At 38.5% G+C, this 12,593-nt stretch overlaps 1 long non-coding RNA gene across 2 annotated transcripts in view; it reads left to right on the top strand.

Annotated features, from left to right (window-relative positions):
• The first annotated feature begins 6,691 nt into the window (after positions 1-6,691).
• LOC134470947 (uncharacterized) overlaps positions 6,692-12,593 on the top strand; it is a 47,418-nt gene continuing 41,516 nt past the window's right edge. The window contains exons 1-3 of one of the 2 annotated variants that reach the window (XR_010040223.1): positions 6,692-6,800; positions 10,137-10,263; positions 10,959-11,089. This is a non-coding gene — a long non-coding RNA (uncharacterized LOC134470947). Of the gene's footprint in view, positions 6,801-10,136; positions 10,264-10,958; positions 11,090-12,593 lie in introns of those variants that run through there. The other variant, XR_010040221.1, reaches the window with a different exon arrangement.

The following is a 12,593-nucleotide window of genomic DNA, read 5'->3' on the forward strand; positions in this document are numbered from 1 at the left end:
TGCTGCGTACTAGTGTGTTGCAGATAGGGGCAGCATATGCTGGCCCCTCCCCTCCGGATCAGTCAAGCTGCTGTGGCCTGTACCATATTACTATGCGCCGCATTCTCTCTGGGTCAGTCAAACTTATGAAGCGTCACTGAGTTAGTGTGAGCCGCAGCCATAGGAAATTGATTTTGGATAACCTATTGGGTCTCAGCCAGGTCACCTGATCCTGGCCTACCTTACTCCACCAATCCAGTACAGGAAAGGAACAACTGACTGAAGTCACTGCTTCCCTTTGTACTTACCAGTCCTGCCCTGCCCCAGAATGTCTTCTGCCAGAGCCCCCCTTTCTGTGGAATGGCTCCACTTCCGTCACTCACCACAGGTTGATACATGCTCCCCACTAGCTCAGCTCTCCATTTGGCTGGCTGACCCCTGATCTCAGTGTGACTGCGCCTCCAGTGAGTTGAAGTGGTGGGACCTTGGACGGCTCAGCAAGTCCTCTGCTGTGGCGAGTGCACTGAAACTTTAACTGTTCCAATAATAGCACCAGAACTGTATGTTTGGTTGGTTCTTCTCACCTCAGTTTCTTCTTGGGATGAGAGAATTCATCTCCCTCTGTTCAGGGCTCCCCACACTGTATTATGTTGAATTCTAAGTTGACTATCTCAGGGAGCCTCTGTAGCCAGCTGCTATCTATTCGCCATTTTTGCTTACTAGGGCATCTGCCCTAGTAATACCTTTTTGAGAAGGAAGTTTTTGGTCTGAAAACCTTTGTTTTATCTTCTAATTAAAATTTTACTTTTTCAAAGTCTGATGTATGGCTAAGGCATATCTATAAAGAATGCATTTGTTATTTACATTCTGTTGTTAATGTTTACCCAATTTCTCTTGAATATAAAAGAGATACAATGTCTAGACCTAATCATATTCATATTTTGATATTTGGAGTGTCTTTTCTTAGAATAAGGAAAAAGGTACATTTCTGACTTTTCTGAAATAAATCAAGACCAAACCTATGTGAAATTTTGAGCCATGATCAGTAACAGGAATTTTGGGAATTTGGGGGAAGAATGTAATGTTCTCATAAGTTAAATTTGCTTTCTACTAGAGGAAAGGTACTTATATATTTCTGGACTGTTTCAATTTATTGAGTTCTACCTGTTCAGGATAAAGAAGTCCTTTCATATGATCAGTGAAGTCAAGCAGAACACTACAATTTATGAGTTCAGTACAAATTAAATACTTCTCCATTATAAAGGATTCCTATCATTGAGAAATGATAAAAATGATAAAATGACAGCAATGATAAAAATGACATCCTGCTTTTTATCTTTTGGTTTTTTTGAATTCATTCCCTTTAAGATCTAGCATATTAGCACTGCTGACTCTTTAGCCTGGACTCTTGAATTAGGGTCAAATCAAGGAAATGGAATGTATGCATGCACATTCTGAGAATAAAGTGAGACAAAAAGCCAGGTAATATCTTTATTCTCTATACCCAGCCCAGGCTTATAGTTTCCCATAAATCAAATAAAAATATTTAAGTTTTTATGGATTTTTTAAAACTTGTTTTGAGTTGATTTTAACTATGGAAAAAAGTGAAAGCGGTTTCACCAATGTAACTTTGGAATCATTATATTGTACAACATCACTGAAAGGAAGGGAAGGAAAAGTGTTAGATGGAATGGATACTAGAGGGTTTGCCTAGAAATGCCAAAAAGATACCTTAGACTAATACCATTGACAACTGGTTCAGAGGTCAAACATCACAGAATTGAAATTCTAGCTGGCATGTGAACAACCGAATCTCCATTTTTAGTTTTTGATACTTCGATCACATGCAGATGACAATTGGTAGGCTCAGACATTTATCTAGAAGTAATGAGAGAGTTTTTCCTTTCTCACTTAGAAAGTTGATGCTAAATTGCCTTAAGGTATGGGTTGTGAATCTAAGTGTATCCATACCAAACTGTCTTTCATTTAGGTCTGTTTAAAAATGTCATCTTTTTTTTTTTGGCGGCCCTGGGGATTAAACTCATGACCTCACTCTTGCCTGGCAGGTGCTTATGCCACTGAGCTAAATGCCCAGCCCAAAAAGTCATCTTTCTAACTGGAGCTGAGAGTGTAACAGTTCATGACTCTGGCACAACTGAGAAGGCGAATAAGATCAGGAGTATGAAAGGTTTAGGAACTGTAACGTTACTTTCAACTTGAACTTCCTCTCTACAAGGAAAATGTATTATTTGCAAAATATTCCCACTTGGACAAAAGCAGATACTCTTAGATGGTTAAAAATAACACTTGGAAAGCTGGAAATAGCTTTGCTTTTGTATAGGGTTCAATGGATATCATAGGAGAAATATGAGAAGGAAACTTCATGAGGACAGAGTTAGGTGACTAGTGATTGTCAAATGAGTTAATAAAAGAATGAGAAATTCAATTTTTTGATATCTTCAGATCTCAGGCAAATATATATATATATATATATGGCTTTGGGGCACAGTATTTTTTCCAACAAGTTTATAGATTCTCTTTGGCCAAATATTTGAAAACCTTGTATTTAGACATTGGATATGTTTATAATACATTCATAGAAGTAATATGATTTGTTTTGCAGACAAAGTTGTTTTTGGAGTTTCAAGGATTTATTCAGTAAATATATGTTGCTTGAATATTTTCTCTGTTCCAGGCAGTGGTTAGTGCCCCAAACACAGAGGATACAGTGGTGAATATACTTCCACGTATGTCTCTCTGGCTTGAGAAATGTACACATTGCAACCCGCTAAAAATCAACATAGAGTAGGTGTTCTAGCGGACTAGAAGGTGATGCATCCCGGAAGGAGGTAAGATAGAATCAACACCAGATTTGAGAGGTTAGCAAAAACTTATAGAGGAGATAACATCGCTGCTGTAATCTTTTTTTATTTTTAAAGAGATTAAGACATAACAAAGAGGACATAACAAAGCAAATTAGAACAGAACAATGTAAGAAACACAGTATTTCACCACAAGACAACCCGTAATTAACTTAACAGTTAAGTAGGAGGCAGCTGGAAAGCAGAGGCAGACAGATTGTTCTAGGCAGGGGAGCTTGGTGAGTCTTGGGACCTGAAAGCACTCTGGACAGAGAGTAAAGGGAACGGGAAACTGAAGCTCACACAGTGGTAGGCCAGATACACAAGGGCTTTGAAATCCAGACTGAGGAGCCTAGAATTTATCCTTTGTGTATAATTAGAGTAGCAACTGAAAAAAAATGAGCAATAGGGTAGAGCATAAGAAGAATTTATTGAAAAATTTTAAGACTTGGAACTCTTTCTCTGGTTGCAGTATGAAACACAGATGGAGCCAACAAGCAGGCAGCGGTGGCCTAGTGAGAAGCAGCTGCACCCTGAAGTAGAGGGTTGGCTGTGGGGGTAGAGGACGTGGGCTAATTCAGGACACTGTTATGGAAACCAGTGTGTGGATCACAGTAGTCTGGTGAAGAAGTTCATGAAAGGCCAAAGGGTTCTGCCTCAGTGGGTTGGATAGTGCCATTTCCCAGGCAAGGAGGACAGAGATAAGGCAGAAATATCAATTCAGCTTTAGGTATGCTGTTTTAGGTACCTGAGGGAAAGTTATAAAAGCTGTTTAGAAGTCTGTTAAATCTGTAAGCTCACAAAATGATCTGATGAAAGATCACTGAGAGCCATAAACATAAGAATGAAAGTAAAAATGATGAAGATTGATTCAGGTGCTCAAGGTGAACATATAGAATCTCATCTCATTACCGGATCTTTGGAAATGCTTTTTTTTTTTTGGTAGTGCTAAGAATAAAACCTAGGGTCTCACATATCTAGGCAAGTTCTCTACCACTGGGTTACATCCACAGCCCTAGACAGACATGGTTTTCAACAAATGAACAGAAAAGGGTAATTGGCCAGGAAGATGGAGGATGATCAAGTAAGTAGGTTTATCAAGGTAGTGTGGATGTGATGCAGATGGTCCTTTCAGAATAATAAGGTGCCCCTGGGAAATTAAAAAATAGAGAGTGTGTTGCAAAGGGAGCCGAGGGAACATAGTATTTTGAGAAATACTCATCAGATGCTGTACTACAGTGAGTGAAAAAGGGACCACAATAAAGTGGTGGTCAGTAACTGCAGAGAGCAGATTCTTTGGAGTGATCAGGGCAAAAACCCCATTGTAAAAAACAAGGAGACAGGGAGAATGTATATACTGCTTTAGGAGAGTTGGGTATGAGGAGAGAATGATGGGGTGGTGCTGGTGAGACAAGGGGTCTGCTAAAAGGTGAGTGTGCTGTGGATGGGAGTGTTTTGTTTGTTTTAATAAGTGAGATAGAAGTGTATTAAAATATAGATGGAGAGATGAGACCGAAGAGGAGCAGAAGTAGGGTTGAATAATGGAAAGGGAAAAGATCCCTGACGTTGAGGGAGAGGGTCCTGGGGTCCCAAGAACAGCTCTGTTGCAGCAGAGTTAGGACCAAATTTAGGCAAGAATAAGTAACCTGGCTGATTAAAACCAATAATAGGGGGTGGTGGCAAGTGTAGGTTTGAGAATCTTGTTAAGTATTTGAAATGGCAGCTATGGGAAACAGAAGAAAGCTAAACAAAAACAAAAAGCAAGCAAACAAACAAACAAAACCCACAGATGCATGCCAGTACCAAGTGGCCTAGTAGAAGCTGAATGCCATGAAATTATCTTGACACCACTATGATGATGTGATTTTTCCCTCCTCTGCGGTGTCTATGATGACCTAAGCTTAGGCAAGGAGATGGCAGACTTGGTGGGCATTTTCCCGCTGGATCTGAGGACAAAATAAATGGGACATTTATAAAGAAGTATCTGAAATGATACTTCTCGAATCTGTTTTGTTCTGTATAAGAACAAAGAATTTTGAGAAACTATCTTCCTCTCATACATTTTAAAGTCAAAATTAAAAGTTTAAAACACATAAAGTAAAATAGTTGCAGAGGATGTGTTTCAGCATGTATTTTATGTAACCTACATAAATTAAATATATTTTAATTCAAATCTTGGAGTTGTAGTTGGAGCTCATCCAATTCACAGATCATGTCCTTCAGATAATCAGGCCTCATTGTGAAACTAATCAAGCAAATCAGTGTTACTTTTCATTAGAAAAGGTATGATTTCATTTTGAAATTCATATACTCATGCATCTGCCTAGCACCTCTGCACTAAGACATGCTAATTGATGGAAAGATGAATTGATTGCTAGGTGTGTGGATAACACTAGACATGAATGGATAGAATCCTGCCTTGAGTTTTCCCTTGGATGAAACAAAGCTGTCTCAAAAATTTCTTTATGAATTTTTTTTCTTTTTTTGCTTTAGTTTCAAGAAGGAAAGTGTTATTGTAATACAAATTGAAACTTGGGACTTTACTTTTTTTTTTTACACATTGGGTAAGTTTTGTGTTCACACTCCAGTTTGAAGATCACAATTTTGCTGGCTTAAAGCTAGAGCATGTGAGAAGCAAGGGTGGACAAGGACTTTAAAATCTACATTTTTTTTTCTTTTTCCTTTTTATCGGTACCGGGGATTGAACTCATGACTGCCTGCTTGCAAGGCAGGTGCTTATGCCACTGAGCTAAATCCTCAGCCCCTAAAATCTACATTTAATAACCACAATTTTAATATTATGTATTTTAGTAGTATGTATGCACTTCTTGTTTTTTGACATTCATACTCTGCATTATTATTTATTGAAGATGGGAACATTGGGGTACATTTGAGTTTTGTCTGTCATAAGGCACAGGGAAAAGAGAGTGGAGCAGACACACTTAAGTTTGAATCCTTGCTTGATTACTTATAGGCAACTACGGCCATGGCCAAACTAATTGTCTTTTCTGTCCTCCCATTTTTCTCATTTGTAAAATAATAGTATCTGTCTTACAAGTCCTTGTAAGAGTTGCAAATAATGGGTTCTTTCATTCAACAAATACTTTTCAAAGACCTGTATGCACCAGGAACAGTGCCTGGTATGGCACTTACAAGAATAGCCAATCCGTTGTAAGTGCAAAGAATATGTTCAGGAGTGGGACAACTATTACATGCTTTTGTGACAGTAAAATTGAATTAAAACAGAGATATTTCTAAATTTTCAGCACTTATTAGCCTGAAATTCAGAAGGATCTGAGGTATAAGATTTCTTTCCCTTTCACTTTTATCAAAATATGATTTTCAACAAGTTGAAAACATGACTGTTATACAAATAGGAATGACAGCCTGTCAAAGATTTTATCCATCTCATTATTTAATGATAGATCCAATGTGGAGAAAAAATTAGTTCTGAGAGAAGACTTGAAGATAAAGATGCAAATATATACTCCATTAGGAGGGATAGTGTTAGAATAAGATAGCTTGGTTAGATATAGCATTGGTGAGTGACCCACAGGACAGCAAAAGACGAATCTTAGATATATGTGTACATTTCTTTCTTAAAGGGAGTAAAACAGAACAATAAAGCAAAACAAAACAGTGATAGGACAGTAGGAAATCCTCCATAGTTGCTATATTGCATAATGTTGTACTCTAAATAGTTGCTCAGACTACTGGATTTAGACTTGCAAAATCAATCAAACAATACAGGTCCTCAGAATCAGCTGGTTGCTTATGGGGCAGGGGGAAGGGTGGGTGTTCTCGCTGTGGCCTATGTGCTTCTGGCTCACAGAGGGAGGGGGAGGGGTGTAGCTTCCTTCCTGGTTCTCCCTGCTCTGTGCTCTGGTTGGCTCACATGGTGGGGGCCTAGGCTCTCTCCTAGGTTCTCTCTTCCTAGCCAGAGTGCTGGCTGGTCCCCAGGTAGGGGTGTAACTTCTTTCCTGTTCTCCCTAGTCTGTGTGCTGGCTGGCGCACATGGGTGGAGTATATCTTCCTTCCTGGTTTTCCCCAGTTAGTGCACTGATGGGTTCACAAGGCCCCTGTTTAATTTCCTTTCTGGTTCTCTCAGTCCATGTGCCAGTTAGGGTTATATTTTTATATTCAAAATAATTCAACAATTTAACATATGTTCCACAGTGTCTAGTCTCATCAAATAAGAAATAGTAAAGTTAAACATAAGTAATTAGATAAGTAGTATTTAAGTGGGCTTTGGAAATAATATTATGCTAGGAAGATATTGAAAGGGATTGCTGTATCTTTTGCTCTTATTTTCAAGTTTTGGATTCTTTTTAGCATTTTGACATTAATTGTAGTGAATGTGGCAGAGATTACTTTTTTATGGTGTTTAACAAAATTAACATTTTCTAGAATTGTGTAGATGTGTCTGTTATTAGTGTAGCCTCAATTAACATTCTTAAAATTAGATGGGTTTGGGTAATACCAATATTCTAAAAATAATATATAAGCTAACAGAAACAAGGGCATTTTTGCTAAGTGAAAAAAATCAGAAAAGGAAGTAAGAAGCATATTGTGATACTTTTGAGAAAATCTTATTAATCTCAGAAATTATGTCCTTATAACTGATTAAACATATTATACCTTCTATAATGTATAATATGATATAATGGTAAACACACAAGTGTTGTCAATTTTGTAAGATATTTGCTCCGAAATAGCCATGTTTATTATCTCAACAACCTTGTAGTTGGAGCAGACATATTATTCCTTTCATTTTAGGGCTAAAAAATGTGAATTAGGAAGTGGTTCAGCTACAGGGCCGAGGCTGTAAATCAATGTGGCTGTCTCCACTCTAATCTATTGGCCCTGACAGGTGAAGTTGATTGTAAAGGCAGCTCCTGGTTTCCAGACGAGTTATGTTCCTAAGGAGCATTTGTAGGTCAGTTGTTCTGAACCTGACACGTTTTTTCCCATAGAAATTGTGTGCTGAATAAAGGTTATACCTCCCGTTCAGCCTGCTAAAGCCTTTAACCCACACTGTGCCCATACATTAGTAATGCAGAGGCTTTATTTGTTTCCATTGGAGGATCATTTTGGACTCTTGTGTAACACAAGGAACACTTGCTTCTGTGCCCCATCCTTCCACTTAGGCACTAGTGCTGAGCTGGACACCATGCCCAGCCTCGAGCAGAGGAGTGAAGCTCTTGGGGTGGCACCAGGGTGGTGGAAAACCTGTGATGCAGAATTGTTGGAGAGAGGCTGATACAGGTGTCTGCAGCACAGGGCTGGACCTCGGGAATGAGTTCCTGGAGGGGAAGCTGAAGGACTGGGTTATAGCCTACAGTGGGTGTGGACAGGGGCAGAGTTTTGTAAAAGTGGAAAACCTCGGCAGTGGGAGGAGGGAACTCACCTCTTCCCTTGTGAAAGACTGCATTCCGTGCGACCCACGGGAAAGGGCCCAGTGGCACAGGCAGGGCAAATAGAGAGAAAGAATAAAGTTGCCTTTTGCTTTCTCCCTCTTGAGTGCAGCTTAGTCAATAAACTGGTTGCATTTCTTTAAATCTTCTTACTGAGTTTATAAATTGTCACTGATGTGGAAGGCTAGATAATATTGAAAGGTACGAAGAAAAATACAAAAAACACTTCACAAATCCCTTCATCCACAGATGAGTGTTATTAAAACTTAAAGGTTTCAATCAGAAGTGGAAAAACTATCACCATTGAAAAAACTATTATTATTAAATGGCTCTAGAAAATATTCTAAAATTTCTCAGTTACAGGCGTCTGGGACCCAAGCCTCAATGGTTAGTAATTTCAAAATTCCTTTTCTATCATTTTCTCAGATTACATAATGTTACAGGCTTTCTTTTCACTTCACTTAGGCAATCAATAGGTGAGACTGTGTACTTTTTTTCTTTTGGGATTTGTTCTGTCACCTTCTCCCCAGATTAATGTGTAGGAGTTATGGAGAAATGGAGGAAGCTTCTGCATACAATAGTGTGAGCTACGTATTACAAAATGTTGAGCCATGAAGGAGGGTGCTCCCATTTCTCCACATACTTGCCAGTGCTAGGATTTGCTATTTTTTTCAATATTGGTGCCCAAGAAGGAGAAAGTGCTCCTTGTTGTTATTTCTGTTGGAATTCCTTGCTGGGGTTGGATGCTTTTCCATGTGTGGGTGACGGGAGTGATAGCGTTGAGACTGGAAGCTAGGAGAAGGAGGGTTTTGGTGTCCAGGCAGCATGGATGTCCTGTGTGACAGTGGAGCCCACACCCTGTGCTTCTTTACCTAAGTGAAAAGGGGAGAATGTCATTTGTGAAAAGGGGGTAATAATATTTATTTCGCTGAGTTCTTGAGAAGATTAATTGAGCAAATACCTGTGAAATCATTAGCCCAGGCCTAGAATATGGTAAACTCGTAATAAATGTTAACTTATGATTTTTTTGTATATAAACCAAGTCGATCAACTAGAGGACTGGGGCCTTTCCTAAGGACCCATTTCAGGGTCACAACTCTAGGTTTATTGTATTGAAAATGTACAGCTGTCCTTATTTGATCCACAATCCAAAGAACCGAGGACACAGCTGGTTTTAAGTGAGCAAAAATGAGCTGGATAATTGCTGTCAATTTAAGCAACACATGGCAGCAAAATGAATCGGGAGATTAATATAAATGACATAACCTGTAAGCTGTGGCTCTCACATAGTGAAAGACACAATCAAGCTACTAGAATACAGCTGACAACATTTAACACCACCTGTTCAGCTAAGCTTATGCTCTTATTGAGGCAGATAGAAATACAGCTCGGAACTGTGCAAGTCAATTCTATAGAACATGAAGAGCAGTTATCAACTGTCATTCATCTCAGCCTCTACTGAAAATCAACAACTCTTATGTAGAAGCCAAATGTAAATATTTGAAGCAATGTTTGAAAAAGTGGAATGTTGCAAGCTTATCAAACAGAGTTAGAGCTGTTGACCTGTCAATATTTTGCTCTTCCAAGTGAAGTGGTTGGAAGCTCATCTTAGTTCATCCAAATATTGAGCACAGCGATTTTTCTATGAGTGAGTCAGAACTCTGGAATTATTTATTTGACCCAAGGAAAGAAAAAAAAATTCCAGGTCTAAAAGGAGCTGTATAATACAAATTTGGAATTCCAGAATCCCATAGTTTAAAGGAGTTTAGAGATCTAAGCTTTTCTCTAATATTCTTGGGGATAATTGGTCTTCCTTTAAATGCTACAAAATTGTAAATGTTACAGGTCTTCACTGAAACTGTTGACACTTTTCTCTTTTCAGGCACATGGGGATACTCCATGCCTCATCTCCTTAAAATGCCACTTGGCCATGGACAGAGGTTGCTCAATGAGATTTAAGTGGAGATGAAGTGAAACCATTCCAGGCAGAAGCACTGAAGAATCAGTTTGTGAGTCTATCTCTGTTTTCTTGCACTGATGGCCCTGGGGACATGTATTGGTGTGGCAGTGTGGCAAGATCATGGAAACTTTATCATTCTGGATCTCTGAGTATAACTCTGGGCACAATTTTGGTGGCCTGTACAGAGTAGATGGTGTAAATAAGAAGCAAACTTTGTGTGATAAGCCATTGAGATTTGGGACTTCTTTGTTGGTCCAGTACACATCTGAGCAACTTGATCAATAACTTTGTAAAAGTTTGCTTTTATGTAAACTTCTTTTACAGGCAGATAGAAACATTAAGGTTGTGTCTCATATTGAGTAAAGATGTAACTCTGTATAAAAGTAAAATTTAATCTTTTTTAGCCATGTGGCTAAGAGGAGAATTGTCACGTTTGTTCTTCCACATGACAATTCTTCAAATGTCAGAACATAAATATTGTTTCCTATAAGTCCTCTTTTTGTAAAGAAATTCTGTTTTTCACTTGACACATAGTTCTTTGATTTTTCACCATCCTGATGATTCTTTGTGTAGCTTTTATTTTGCCAGGCTTCACTTAAAATATAATGTGTAGAACTGAATAAAATTCTTTAAAATTTAGATACATCATAGGAGATCAGTAGTGGACTTTTTTGAAATATGTAGTGGTGAATTTTAGAGGTATGTACTTTTAGAATGTTCTTGGAGCTTTTTTCTTTCTTTTAGGTTCTGAGAATTGAATCTAGGGCTTCATGCCTACTGAGCATGTGCTCTACCACTACACCCACAGACAGCTTCGGGCTGACATTTTAAGATGGGCCTCAACATAGAGTTTGTTTCAGAAAGAGTTTGTCCCTGTCAGATGTCACTGAAAGGTAAGTTTAGAGGGCAGTGACTATAAGATGGCCCATAACTGAGGTTCGGTTCAAGGTGAAGGTTTTCATGGGAGAGGGATAAATATGCAATTGTATTATGGAAAAATAACTAGAAAATTAAAAGGAGTAATCATTGTGTGTGGGGGGACTGAAGCTAAAACTAACACAAGTTTTGATTGCCTAGTAAGTGTGAAGCACTGAGCTACAATGGTTGACTCATTGGTGAATAAAATGTGTATCTTAAGACATGGAGGAGCAGGTGGATAGTAAATATGGTCAGTGAATATGATATCATTATGAGGTACTAACCATAAATATAAATAAACAGAAAGGACAGAGGACAGAGACTGACAGATGAGGACAGAATTTTTAAAGTAGAGCTTTGAGAAGGGGCTGTTTTTAGTGATACAAAGTCAATTACTATGACAGCAAATCTATCTGAAAGGTTTAAAAACATTTCAAGTCCAGAAGTAGAGTTGCCGTGGAACTATTCAACTAGGGCTCATATATTCTTTTTTCTACTTCTTTTGTTCTTTTTGTATTTATATATTACATTATTTTTTAGGTTGAATTGTTCTGATGGAAATGATAGCTTTCAGCAGTAAAGTCCATATTTCCCAGTTTGCATCTAGTAGGAGATACGAACCATGCCTTATAAACACTGGACAAAAATTTTGAGCATTGCTCCAATAGTATTCCTGCATCAATCATGACCAGTCATGCACCAATTCTGGGAGTACAGATAATATCTACAGTTGAAGCATTGCTACCAAAAATAATTGGGGGTATAATTAGCCAGGGCAGAAGGTGGCATGAATTCTATATTGTTATTACTTTTCTGTCACTACACAAAGTACCTGACATGCACAATTTAAAGGATAAAAGGTTTATTTCAGCTCACAATTGCAGAGGTTTCAGTTCATTGCAAAAGGATATGGTAGAGCAGAACTGTCCCCATCATGGGAACTAAGAATTGGAGAGACAGGGAAAGAGCCAGGGGTCAGGGACTGGATATGGTCCCCAAGGTTGTGCCCCCATGACCCAGCCAGGTATGCCTGGAATTGTGCTTTATTGATCTCCTCAGTGTCTCCCAAGTCAATGATACTGGCAGTCACAATTATCTATCACAAGGTAAGTCACAATGCTTACTGTAGGATGTAAGAAAAATTGTTCCAGATTTGGAGGTAGAAATTTTTACAGATGAAGGGAGGTGGTAATGACTGGACTTCGGGGAGTGAAAAAAGACACTGTTGTGAACTCATCACCCTTAAAGATATGAGAGAAGAAGCAACATTCCTTTGTATAAGGCATACAAAAGAAATAGTTCAGGAGAGAGAATACTTCTTTGCTAGTGGGAAAAAGGTATAGTCAGGGACAGGGGTTTTAATAGGATTTGAGAGAAACTTGTGACTTAGAAACAGCAGCATAGGAGTGTTGATGCATTAATTCATATGTAACTCATAGAGGAGGTCTGGCTAAATTTTCA

The sequence above is a fragment of the Cavia porcellus genome, unplaced genomic scaffold, assembly GCF_034190915.1.
Source record: "Cavia porcellus strain 051 isolate PalLab524CR breed Dunkin Hartley unplaced genomic scaffold, mCavPor4.1 scaffold_1, whole genome shotgun sequence".
Lineage (NCBI taxonomy): Eukaryota > Metazoa > Chordata > Mammalia > Rodentia > Caviidae > Cavia > Cavia porcellus.